General features: G+C 40.7%; 1 pseudogene; it reads left to right on the top strand.

The window, feature by feature from the left end:
• Positions 1-11,190: 11,190 nt before the first annotated feature.
• LOC148011490 (importin subunit alpha-1b pseudogene) lies at positions 11,191-13,028 on the top strand (annotated as a pseudogene).
• The last annotated feature ends 547 nt before the right edge of the window (positions 13,029-13,575 follow it).

The raw sequence follows: 13,575 nt of genomic DNA, 5'->3' as shown, positions 1-13,575 counted from the left end.
GCTAAGGAAGAATTCTTTCTGGGAGGAAAGAAAACCTCAGTCAAATTCAGAGTCATGAATTTAGGTATCCATGAGTGTCTACTCGGGATGGATTGGCTTAAGCCTAATGACGCCCACATCCACTGTGGAAAGGGTCAAGTTTCCTTTCGAAACTCTGAAAAGGAGGTTGTCACAACTCAAGGTGAGGCAGGAGTGCCAAAAATCCAAGTAGCCAAAGTATCGCGGATCATAAAAGGAGTCAGAAAAGGATTACCCGTTTACCTGATCAAACTCAACAAGTTAGATAAAAAACAAGAGTCTCATGAAGGACCTTCTTGGCTAAAAGAATACGCTGACGTATTCCCTGAGGAATTGACTGAACTTCCGCCTCCAAGAGAAGTTGATCATGAAATAAGGCTAGTGCCTGGAGCTGCGCCAATTGCAAAGAGACCTTATAGAATGTCCATACCGGAAGCTATTGAGTTGAAGGAACAACTCAAGCAACTGTTAGATCAGGGTTACATTCGGCCTAGCAACTCACCATGGGGAGCTCCAGTACTATTCCAGAAAAAGAAAGATGGGACACTTCGACTATGTATTGATTACCGTGGGTTGAATCAATCAACAGTCAAGAACAAGTATCCTATTCCTAGAATAGATGAGCTTCTTGATCGCCTTCAAGGTGCAAAGATCTTCTCCAAAATTGATCTCAGGTCAGGTTACTATCAAATAAGGATCAAGGATGAAGATATTCCAAAAACGGCCTTCAATACAAGATATCGGCACTTTGAGTTCTTGGTTATGTCATTCGGGCTTACAAATGCACCTGCCACCTTCAATAGATTAATGCAGGATATTTTTAGACCATATCTTGATGATTTAGTGCTTGTCTTCTTCGATGACACTTTAGTTTATTCTAAACAGGAAGAAGATCATGAACCTCAACTTCGGATTGTCCTTGAGACAATGAGGTCTCATAAGCTGTATGCAAAAATGAAGAAGTGTGCATTCTTCAAGCGTCAGATTGAATATCTAGGATTCATAGTATCATCAGAAGGAATATCAATAGACCCAGCCAAAGTCAGAGATGTGCTTGAATGGCCAATACCAGTATCCGTCAAAGAAATACGTAGCTTTCTTGGCTTGACAGGATGGTATAGGGTCTTTATCAAAAACTATGCTTTGATTGCAGCACCTCTTACCGACTTACTAAAGAAGCAGACTTCTATTACATGGTCAACTTCCGAACAAAATAGCTTCGACAAATTGAAGAAAAGTTTAGTATCAGCACCTATTCTAAAACTCCCTGACCTCAATAAGGAGTTCGAGGTAGTAACTGATGCCAGCATTCTTGCCTTGGGGTGTGTACTTATGCAGGAAGATCATCCAGTAGCATATTCTTCAAGGAAACTGAAGAGTCATGAAAAGAATTATGCCACGCATGATCTGGAATTATTAGCTGTCATCCATGCTCTAAAGCTTTGGAGACACTACCTGTTGGGTAACAAGTTTACTCTAGTAACCGATCATAAGAGTCTCAAATGGATTTTTACCCAGAACGAGCTCAACATGAGGCAACGTCGGTGGATTGAAGTATTGGAGGAGTATGATTTTGAAATCAAGTACCGACCAGGGAAAGAGAATGTAGTTGTCGATGCACTCAGTCGCAAGGCATTCTTAAATTCCCTAATCTTGCAGAATCCATCAACGGCCAGATCTCTGGCTACAAAGGTATCTATGCCAAGCAACCCTATACTGGAACTAGCTAGAGAGGAAGCAAGCCATGATTTGGCCTACCAAACAATGATAAAAGAAATATCTACCAAGGAGCAGAATCTGAAGTCACAAGCTAAGTATCGGGAATTTTCCATTGATAATGGACTTGTCTACTACAGAACAAGGCTGTGTATACCAACAAGCCAGTCACTTAAGCAGAAGATATTATGGGAAGCTCATGATTCCCCTTTCGCAGGACATCCTGGCTATGCAAAAACTCTTAATGCAATTAGGAAAAGTTACCACTGGGAGAGGCTCAAAGGTGACGTTCTCAAGTATGTCACTGAATGTTTGTCTTGCCAACGTATTAAGGCCGAATATGTCATGATGCCAGGGAAATTGCAACCACTTGACATTCCCCAAATGAAATGGGAATTCATCAGTATGGATTTTGTTGTGGGCTTACCCCAAGTCCAAGGAGGATACAATTCCATTATGGTTGTGGTTGACATGCTTACCAAGGTTGCACACTTGATTCCAATAAAGACAAACTATAAAGCCTCTGACATTGCAAGATTGTTTATCAAGGAAATATTCAAGCTACATGGGTTACCTAAAAGAATCATTAGTGATCGAGATTCTCTCTTCACATCACACTTCTGGAGAGCTATCTTTGAAGCTATTGGGACTCAACTCTGTTTTAGCACCGCCTACCATCCCCAAACGGATGGACAAACAGAGCGAGTGAATCAAATCATTGAGAATATGCTTAGGGCATACTGCTGTCGAGAGCCGAAGAGGTAGATTCAATACTTGCCATTAGTGGAATTTGCCTACAATGCTTCTTACCAACAGAGCATTCAAATGACCCCTTTCCATGCATTGTATGGTCATGATTGTCGAAGTCCCCTAAACTTTTCTGATCCAACCCTAAGAGTTGAAGCTTCAAGACAAATGTTGGAGGACATGGATGACCAAATAAGGTCAATAAGACAAGACATACAAGCAGCCAAGGATAGACAAAAGGCATATGCGGATTTGAAACGTCAAGAGAGAGTCTTCGGAGAAGGAGACATGGTCTTCATTCGGGTACGCCCTAAAAAGAGTTTTCTATCCCTAGGAAAATGCAAGAAGCTAAGTCCAAGGTATTGTGGACCATATGAAATCCTCAAATGCCTAGGACCCAATGCTTATAGATTGCAACTCCCTGAGAACCTAAAAGTTCACAATGTATTCCATATCAGCCTGTTGAAAAAATATGTACCCAACCCTAACCATGTACTTGATGACCAACAAATTGTAATGCCTAGTCAACGAGTCCTTGAACTAAGGCTGGATAGACTTCTAGATGTTAGGGAGAGACAGTTAAGATCCCAAACCTTGAGAGAATATCTCGTCCAGTGGAAGGATTATCCCGAGGAAGATGCCACTTGGATAGACGAAGGCACCTTCAACCAACAATATCCCCAATTTATCTCGAGATGAGGACATCTCGATTCTTCTAAGGGGGAGAGAATGTAATATTTCCGGCCATGCGAAGTTTCGGGAAAATAATAAGGTGTTAGTGAAGTTTCGGACGGGATAGTCTAAACTAACACACCTTCACTAAGTCCATACAAGTCACGGCTTTTCGAAACCGTGTATTTCCCATAAGAACCTCCTCTTGGGAGGAGGACAAGGGATAAAAATGGGAATTTATGTAAATTTCTTTTTCTTTTTCCCTCAGCCGAAGCGTGGCTGAGGGAAGATAATGATGCTTAACTAAGATGGAGTAGTCGTGGAGAGGAGGGAACCCAAGCACGATCCACGTGGGGAGGGAAGGTACCTCTTCCCCCCTCCTATATAAAACCTGTGGGAGGAAGGGAAGGATTAGGGAGGGAAGAGAGAGAGACGACGCCCTTCACCCTGTCGAAGCCAGGAGCTGTTTGAGAAGGGATGATGCTGCGGAATTAAGAAGGAAGCTACGGTCGCCACATTCGTGAAGAAGGAAGAGCTGAAGCATTGATGTATTGCACCACTCGTAGCTGACCGAGGCCGTGTGGTAGTCATGAAGGGGGGAAGGCCATTATAGTTGAAGGACTCAGCAGCGAGGGAGAGGCGAGGGGGCTGCCATGGAGCAAACGCCGCCAGCCAGCAGTCGATATTCAGCCGCCATCCTCGCCGTTCAGCCGCCATCGGACGCCAGCTTGCCACGTATCCCTTGGTCTTTTTTTTCTCCCACGTTCCTTCTTGGAAGCCTTGGAAACTTCCAAGGGGGGGTTTCCTAAGCCCCCCTTCGTGTGGTCTTTGAAACTACCCTATCCTTTCCAAATTTTTCCCCTAAAGGCCCTTAGGCCTCTTACTAATAGCCTTTAAGGCTACCTTATTTTCCCCTTTTAAACTCCTCCCTAAGGCCTCCCTTAGGGTCTTTTTTTTTCCCCCTAGAGTTTTCCCCTTAGGACTGTATAAAGCTTTTTCCCCCCTTTGCGATCTTAACAAAGGGATTCTTAACCCTGGTTTAAAAAAAAAAAAAAAACCCTCTTAGCTCTTTCTATGGTTTTAAATTCCCTTTCCCGGAGTTTAGGCCTTTCCTAAACTTGTCCTACACCCTTTTTCCGTCACAATTTAAGGCCTTTCCCCATTAAGACCCCTTTCCCTAGTGATTTAAAGCATTATATACTCTTCCCCATTGGGTTCGGAATCATTCCCCCTTTACGTGTGTAAACCCGCATGAGCCTAAATTGCCTAAAAGTCCTTAGACCCTTACTTATAATCTTTACGGCTATTAATTTCCCTTAAAGCTCTCCTATACCTTGCGTCTTTTTCCACACCTTGATATTCCCGTTCATGCAAGCTTACTAAGGCCATTAAGCTTGTCCCATGGCTTTAATATGTCTTAGTGGTAAAAGTTTCTAAAACACCCTTTTCAATTCTCGAATTCAAGGAGGGAGCCTTCCAAAACTACTTTTGACGAACGGTGCAAGGAGCGATGGTGGAATTCTAAGGAGAAGTTATAAAGCTGCTTCCACGTTCGACGGACCACACTTGCGATGCCTCCTAAGAAAGTCCAAGGCGTAGCCGCGGGAGGGTCATCTCCCGGTATCCATGTGGATATCTCACCTCAAAGCCAGGTTTTCTTCTTGATGTTAATTTGGGTTTTAGTCAATCATGCAAAGAAAAATTATTAAGGAAATATATATATTTGTTCGAATCAATTCTAACGAAGGAGTTAGCTTATGAATGACAATGTATTCAAATTAGCTTCCATCAAATTGCATCAAGCATTATAAAATAATAGGCAATACTATCCATTTACTATAGTATTATAGTCCTAAAATGAAGAAATTATATCTTGCTCCATTAGTCTTATTCTTCTCGCAACGGATCATGGCAAAATGGCTAAATTCATGAAAAGTTTCCTTCAAATGCTCAAATTATTAGAGAGTTATCTTTGCTAGTTGCAAGGCAACTGTTGTTAATTGGCATGAGTTTATCTTAAAGAAAACGGAAGTCAAAAGTTAGAAATTAACAAGTATAAAAATTAGACATACGAAATCATTTGGAAAGAAAATGTAATGGGAAATTGCTGGATGATACTTTATTAACACTTTTTCCCCTTCAAATTGAGGACTTGGAACAAATAAAGTGTGTATTCACCAATTCCTTAGCTAGGTATTTAGGAGTATCGTCACCCTTTGTATCCTCATGGCATTATGCTATATGCCAAATCAAACTGTATTGATTGAGAAAGTAATCAAAGATAGTAAAAATCGTGACAAGACGAGTAAGATTACCCTCCTAAAGTTGACAAAACCAATCTTTCCAAAAGATAACCGGACCAATCTAAACATAGAAACATTCATACCCTAAAACACTGGACTACTTATCTTACCGCAAGGACAATAAATTCATAAAAATAATAAATTAGGGTCGTCCCTAAGGCTCTCAAATAAAGAAACCCTAGGCCCGATATACGTCAGATTATGGAGTCTAAACAGACTATTCCATCATCTGACTTGCGCAACATATATGAAATCATTTTGTGATTAAGTCACAAAAAGAAAAGGGAAAAAAACCCTTTTCGAAGACGGCAGATCCTTACACAAGTTATCTTGCAAAAAGACGTAGTTTTTGGATATCCTTCAAAATAAGAAAAGTTGTAAAATAGAAACTAGCATATCTAAGGTACTTTAGGGTAAACCAAACTAGGTATACCCTACATCCGAATGTAAGGAATCTTGCCAAAGTTACAAGACATCTTAAGAACGACTGCCGATACACTCAAAAAGGAAAGAACACTTCTTTAGCAGTTTGCCATACAACTGGGTTGGTTAATGGAAATGTTTGTGCTTGCTAGAGATTTTAGAGCTATGTTTGATTTATGAATTACAAATTAAATAAGTATCTATACTTCAGGTTAAAAACCTGAAGGGAGAGGTAGTTTCAGTTACCCCCGACTGCCTGCCTGACCCTAACCAAGGGGGTTGTTTGACCGTGCCGGGAACGTGGACCGAACCCGCCGCGAGAGGTCTCTCCGTTGAGTTCTACTTGGAGCAGGAGGACGCTTGGGTGCCAGGGGGGGCTCTGGCCGTAAATCCCTCGCCTTCCGGGTCCTTCACAAGGGGCTAACGCGACTCGGGATTGGATCCCGGAGCCCGTATACTAGTTGACGGGTGGAAGCTTGGAATAGTGATCCCTGGAGATTACTTGTTAGTCTCCGGGAAGATTATGGATAAGCCTACGGGCGGAACTTATTGTAATTCAAAGATAAAATGATGAGATGTTGAAAGAACTTGCTTGATATTGTTTTTATATGTCACGTGATAAAATTACGTGAAGGAACCAATGCTTAAACAAGATTAATTAAAGAAGCTGATTGTTATATGTCAAACTAATGTGTTAGATAATTACATAACTAAAACAAACCGAGGAAAGTGCGGAGGATGGACCATGGGTCTATCCTACGGTTGGGTGGTCCCGGTTAGCCGGGAACTTTTCTCATAAATCTCGAAAGACAGCAGAATGATCATCATCATAAAAAAGAATAACAAGAACGATGACCTAGAGTTACGTCTTACCCGATTTACGTTGTTTTAGGGGAACGGAATGGGACTATGCCTTATGGCAGAGAGGTTGAGCTTTGCATCCCTCTCGTTTCCCATTCTCCTTGAACCAAGTGCAGCGTGAATCCGCTTCGGACCTGGCGTTTCTGCGTAAAGTAGTTCGCTCGAGTCTGACGCTAGTTGCTGTTAGCTAGTGACCCATTAGGAAAACCCTAATTCCGGTCGATCCTAAGTGGAAACGGCCAGGATACTTCCGCTACGTGGCAGACGGGGGAAGAACTAGATCGCAAAACCCATAACATTCCATGGGAGTGTCGGGTGGAGCTTCCTAGACATCCTTTCCAATGGACTGCTAAGACGTGTCCTGGATGATACTAGGGGACACGTTACATAATCACAGGTTTTGGAATTCTTTTTATCCCTCACTTTACAAGTCTAGTATGATTGGAAGATTAGAGGGACATGATAACGATAGGAGAGAATAGCTTTTCTTAAATAAATCCTTAGCTTTAATAAGAAAATCTACAAGCTTTTTGGACCATGTGGGGAGGAGATATGCAACTGTAGAAGAGAGTGAAAAAGGAGGAGAGGATGATAACTAAGAAGAACCAACATGGCTTCCACCGGGAGGGGAGGATATGATATTTTCTCCTCTATGCTGAATTATGGGGGATATCATGTTCACATTTTGTTCTCTATCATCATTCATGGAGTGTATGATGGCTACATGAATAGAAGGAGGAAGTTGATGTGAAGGAAGTCGAGAAAGACCCAGAGTTGATTCACCATATGTGTGCAACAGAAGTTGATTGCGTGATAAAGGGAGGAAGATAAGCTCAAGGAGGTGATTTAAGGGGCGACAGTCTCACAGGTCTAGGGGGAGTCAATTGTCACTGATCAAGAGAGCAACAAGAATAAAGCTGCTTTTGATGACAGGACGGACAAGATGGCAATAATTGAGGGCTTTTTTCTCATGCTTATGGCACCAGAGTGAATGCATGTTGAAGCAGGAAGCGTAATACAAAGAGGATAGGAGGAAGAGAGTGTTTCCTTTCATCATCACTTGCAGTTTCAACACTTGGCCGATCTTGATGTGCATGTTCCTCTTCCTTGATACTCTAGAGGGTCACTGATTCACCTTCATTTCGTGATCATGAGGCACCAGAGTGCTTAAGGGAAGGATTTGATGATGAAGTAGGAGATTTGGAGGTAGTTGTCACCTCATGGTGTTGCCTTGAATATGATTGTGGAATAACCTAGAATGGAGGTTAGCTTTTGCAAGATTAATGCAATGATTTTTGTAGTTGACAACAACAATATCAATAGTAAGGAAGCTTATAAGGGAGTTCAACGATTGAAGTCTATCTTTTCTAGGAGTCTGTGACTACGCTGTTGTTATTGGTGGCAATAGCATGAAACTTCAGACCCATTATCATTCTCGACTATAGTAACCTTGGCTAATATTGCATCTTTCTTGGTGGGCAACAAGGAGGGCACTGCTCCTAACAAACAAAGGTTTATCTTTAGCTGACAAGCCTTTAGCTTGGCTTCTTAGACCTCTCATGATGTTTTATGGAGGGTTTAAGAAGCTCCTTTCTACTAGTGGTATTGTCAACCTTGGTGTAAATATTGCATGGAAGAAGAAGCTACTAAAGTAATGCAAGAGAAGATGGGTATTCTTAATGCTGCAAATTTGATCATTTATGTGTCAACATATGTGAAAGCACCTTGTTTTGGTTCTTGATCCATAGAGCACCAAAGAAGATTTGCATGAATTTGTTGACGTACATGAAGGTCCAAGCTTTATGATTGGAGGAGTGCATCTTTTCGACAATTTTGCCTTGAAGGGAACATAAATCTATGTTGGCTTCATCTTCTTATTCAAACAAAATTTATCCTTAGCTCATGAACTTACTTTGAGAATTCTTCTTGCATCTAAACTTCTTCTTCTCTATGAATTTGCCTTGAGTTAAGCACTCTTCATCATCTTTTGCTCCCATCTTTCTAAGCATCCCTGCAACGAGTGACTTTCACAAATCCCCATGTGAATTCCATGCGACAATGTGAAGTACTCGTGAACCCGTAATCCCTATGATGTGCAAGAATCTTAGCATGAAAAGTTACATATTCCACAATGTTTAGCAACTATCAAGGAACTCCAATTCCAACTTGTCCAAAAATATACCAAACTCGACCAAGGTCATCAAGTTTCCACACTCAAAAAATCCAAAAAAAATGACTAAAACAAATCCTAAGCCAAAAAACATGGAAAATCCAAATACAAAACAATAAAGAAAACAATCACACAAATGACTAAGCTAGCAAAAATCCAACCTATCTACACTTTTCCTAGGGGTTTTGCATTTTCATGAAGATGCTTGACACTGCTTCCCTTCTAGCTTAGAGATCACATAAATCTTGCCATTCATTTGAGGTTGTAAAGCATATAGAAAACTATAGGTTTATGTATGAAGCTCAAGGTGAACTGACCTCAAGCATAATTAACACAATTCACCCTACTAGGTAAACACTCTGGTCTTGCAAAGGATCGATGAGACCATCATTAGATGTGTGTGGATCTTATCCCTATGAAATTGTGTCCAGTAAATGGTAGCCCACAATACCCATTAAATAGTGATTAAATATAAAATAAATATTTATTTCATAAGTTTTCTACCACACAAGAACTTTAATCCAAAATTGCATTTTCTCGTTGGATAGTAGGGATTCATATCATTGTAGCTTTCTAACTCTCATCCAAGTTGACATGGAGTACAACATTAATTTCTAACTCTCATCCAAGTTGACATGGAGTACAACATTAATTTCTAAATTAGAAGGGTTATAGAGAGAAGAACCATTTGAAGATTTAATCTAGGAAACTGATTGATATTTTTTATGTTGTTGCTCATATACATACATAGCACAGATGCACAAACACACGTATTTGTGTATCATGTGATTATGTGTGGCTAGCTTCTCTATCCTACACCACGTTGTCTTATTTTAAAACTATCAATGTGTACCATACATATCTATAATATGTGTATATAACTATGAGGCTAAGGGGATTTATGATGAAAAGTACATGTTCCCCCACCTACTCTTGCATGGATAAGGCTGTTGACAGTCACCCACCTAGTTATCTATATATGAAGGTAGCGCAAATAATAATTCACATATATTATCAATTGGGAAAATGTAATTGGAACTTGGTGGTAAAAGTCATGTTCTAGCCCTAATTCTTTATTATGTTAAATTATCAAGGCTCAAAATCTCCAAACCACTCTTTCACATTGCACACACATGTATGATCATATTGGCAACTCCCAACTCATCGTATGTGCAACACTTGAATATAAAACACATTTTGAGATTTGAGAGGTGAGGAGATAGTCAAAGGAAGGGAGCAAGGAAAATGAACCATACCATTAATTTTGCATATATCAATCTATATGCCTCCATATTCTATATGTTTTCATACAATTATTTTTTGACTGATCTTAAAAGAGAAAAAATAGAATATCAAAATCATGCTTTAATTGTTATTAAAAATATACCTGCTTATGTACTCTTAAAAATACTCCCCACACAAAGATTCAAACTTGCAAGAAATGGAGCCCCTATCAAACCCATGAATTGTAGAGATATCAAGCATAGGTATAGAATGATGACTTGAATGTTATTCTAATGAGTGCATTATGCTACTACAAAGATGTGTGTGTGTGCACGTGTGAGTACGTGTGTGCAAATCATATGTGCTTTAAGGTTATCAAATGCTCAAAGTTGGATTTGTTTTAAGTTGCATCCATGAATATTGTCTTTGTCAACAACTTAGAATTCATTTTAGATGTATGTTTTGAGTTTATAAAATATGTGCTAAGATTTAAGAGGGTGAAATGAGGGTCACCAAGTAAGAGAATTACGTGTACCATTTATTTTGCATATCTCAATCCACATATGTGTGTGCACATATATTTGCACAAATATTTTTTGGAAAATCTCAAAGGTTTTGTAGTTTCATGGATGTTATATCTAAGATTTTATTTATGTGTACCAATAGGATTTCTATAAACACATGCACACATGCATGAGATTAAAAAAGCTTTGTAACTAGAAAGCAATAGATTTTAAAACACACTCTTAATATCAGTTGAATTCACACACACACACAAACATGCATAGACATGCTAGTGGTTTAGGTGGAATTGAGCCAAACAGTGATGGTTCGAGGGATAGCGGATTAGACAATTGTGTCTCTAAGGGTAACTCCGTAGTCTGATCTGTGTGTCCAGTGCTGCTTTGGGATATTGAGGGTGGCTCTAGTGGCATAGATGGTACATTGTTTTCCTCTTACGCAGCAAGTGCCAAGCTCTTTAAACTTAGATGATTCCGAGGTATCAAGCTGCTACATTGGTTGATAGATTGGTTGGGGTTTTTTTTTACTGAAATCATGACGGGTTCTGTAGGCTTTGCAGCTTGGGATTCCTGGGTGTTCACTGCATTAGCAAGGGTGGGGCTTCCTGGAGATGGGGTGGCAAGTGATGGTCGTGGTTGGGCTATGCTCCTAGGATCTCCCTTCTTTGGCACCCATATCCATGTGTTGCCTTCGTAGTATCCTTGGGGATCTATGGTGGCTTGATTGTGCGCGTATATCGATAGCGTCAGGTCAATCTCTTAGAGTTCAGGACAGGAAGAACAGGGGGGGTCAATGCTTGATGGAGGGAGCGAATGGAAAGTGATGACAGGAAGACGGCGAACTGAGATGGCGGACTGAGGAGCGACAAAGCTGCTGCAATACGAGAGGGGATTGAACACAACAGTCAGTCGCGGACAAAGGAGACGGTGAAGCTGGAGCAAGGTAGAAGACAGACATGGAGGTGACAAAGACAAAGCTGTAGTGATGACAATGAAGGAGAGGATGGTAGGAACGAGAAGAGGACTGGAAGCATCGGCGAGCTCTAGGTGACGAAAGAGAAGCCGAAGATAGACGGGAAACGATGGAGGGGCTGCCATCAACAAATTCGACGCACGTTCAATGGAGTAAGAGGGAGGCTGTGCTCGACTATCATGATGATCATGCCCTTTGAAACTGCTACAGCGAGTCCTTACTTCTATGGCATAGAGAGCATTGTTATTAGTACATGTGGCAGCAACTAGCATCGACATCATTGATCTGTGATTAGAGAAAGGAGAGAAGCACAAAATCAACTGCAAGAGGACATCCTGCAGCCATACAGCAGAAGAGCTGAATCAAGTTGACCCATGAAGTCGATGCGATGATCCTTTTGTTTTGGAGGCCTTTCATGGTGCTGCTTGACTACAAGCTGATACGACCAAGGGATATCACGGAGAAGACAGTATGCCTGGAACGTATGGAGTGATTGATACTGCAGAACAAGATGATCCTTCGATTATTGGTCCACAAAAACCCTTTCTGGCTCGTATGATATGCAATAAACGACTTACAGAAAATGCAGATGACAGAGATGTTTGTCATATCGAATTTGACCTTAAAAGTTCTGGCTTGAATAATACCTCTGGAGAGACCTCTCTGATGGCACAAATGATAAAATTCAGGCGGTTATAGAAGCTGGTGTTTGCCCGAGGCTTGTTGCATTGCTTCTACATCCATCTCCATTGGTCCTTATCCCTACGTTACGAACAGTGGGCAATATTGTCACAGGGGATGATGCACAGACACAGTATCTTCTCAACCACAATGTACTTCCCTGCCTTCTAAATTTGCTCACTTACAACCACAAAAGAAGCATAAAAAAGGAACCATGTTGGACCATATCAAATATAACTGCTGGGAACAAAGAGCAAATTCAGGCCGTTATTGATGCAAACATCATCCCTTCTCTTGTATCATTGCTTGGTACAACAGAATTTGAGATTAAAAAAGAGGCAGCTTGGGCTATATCAAATGCTACATCGGGTGGTACACACGAACAGATAAAGTACCATATAAGCCAAGGTTGCATCAAGCCATTGTGTGATCTATTGACCTGTTCGGATCCTCGAATTGTGACGGTGTGTTTGGAAGGATTAGAAAACATATTGAGGGTTGGGGAAGCCGAGAAGGACCTTGGTAATATAGGTGGCATCAATTTGTATGCTCAGTATATTGATGAAGCAGAAGGCGTTGAAAAGATTGAGACTTTACAGACCCATGACAATTCTGACATTTATGAGAAGGCAGTGAAGCTCTTAGAAACATACTGGCTGGATGAGGAGGAAGATGAGAACGTTGCTTCTGATAAATTACAGCTGCTTTCCGAAGAGTAAATGAGTTATGGTTAGCTCTAGCTTTTTCTAACACTGTTTGACCTTAGTCCTGCTCAATTAGCAGCAGTCTGTGCAAGTCTTGTCTCAGAAGGCATCAAATTTCGTAGTGATACAATAGTGAGTGACATCTACAAACCATCAAATGAAGTGCAACAATCAATTGGTATATTGAGGAAAACAGTCATGATTTGAAGAGCTATTCTCAGTTTTCATACTACTCATGAGAGGGTGGAACTGATTTATCAACTATTGCAATCACATATAGATGCAAAGCAGGTAGAAACTGTTGTCAATTGTGTGCATTTGAAATCTTGCTTCTCATAAGCTTGGACTCTAATAAGAGCTTGGTTTCATGGCATGGGTCAATTGCATAGATCACATGTGGTTTGTTATGATGTTTCTCTATGCTCAGAGATAACTTGGCAGTAATACAAATGTTACTTGGCATCATATTTGTCTTGATTATTTGCTTCGATTGATCTTCTGTCTTGAAATTTCTCAAGAACCTCTATGGTTGCGACTTTTCTTTCGAAAACGCTTCGACACC

This window comes from Lygodium microphyllum, chromosome 28 (genome assembly GCF_053477565.2).
Source record: "Lygodium microphyllum isolate KBCC chromosome 28, Lygodium_microphyllum_v1.1.10, whole genome shotgun sequence".
Taxonomy (NCBI): domain Eukaryota; kingdom Viridiplantae; phylum Streptophyta; class Polypodiopsida; order Schizaeales; family Lygodiaceae; genus Lygodium; species Lygodium microphyllum.
The sequence above is the reverse complement of the archived record's forward strand: the minus strand, read 5'-3'. Positions and strand labels throughout refer to the sequence as shown.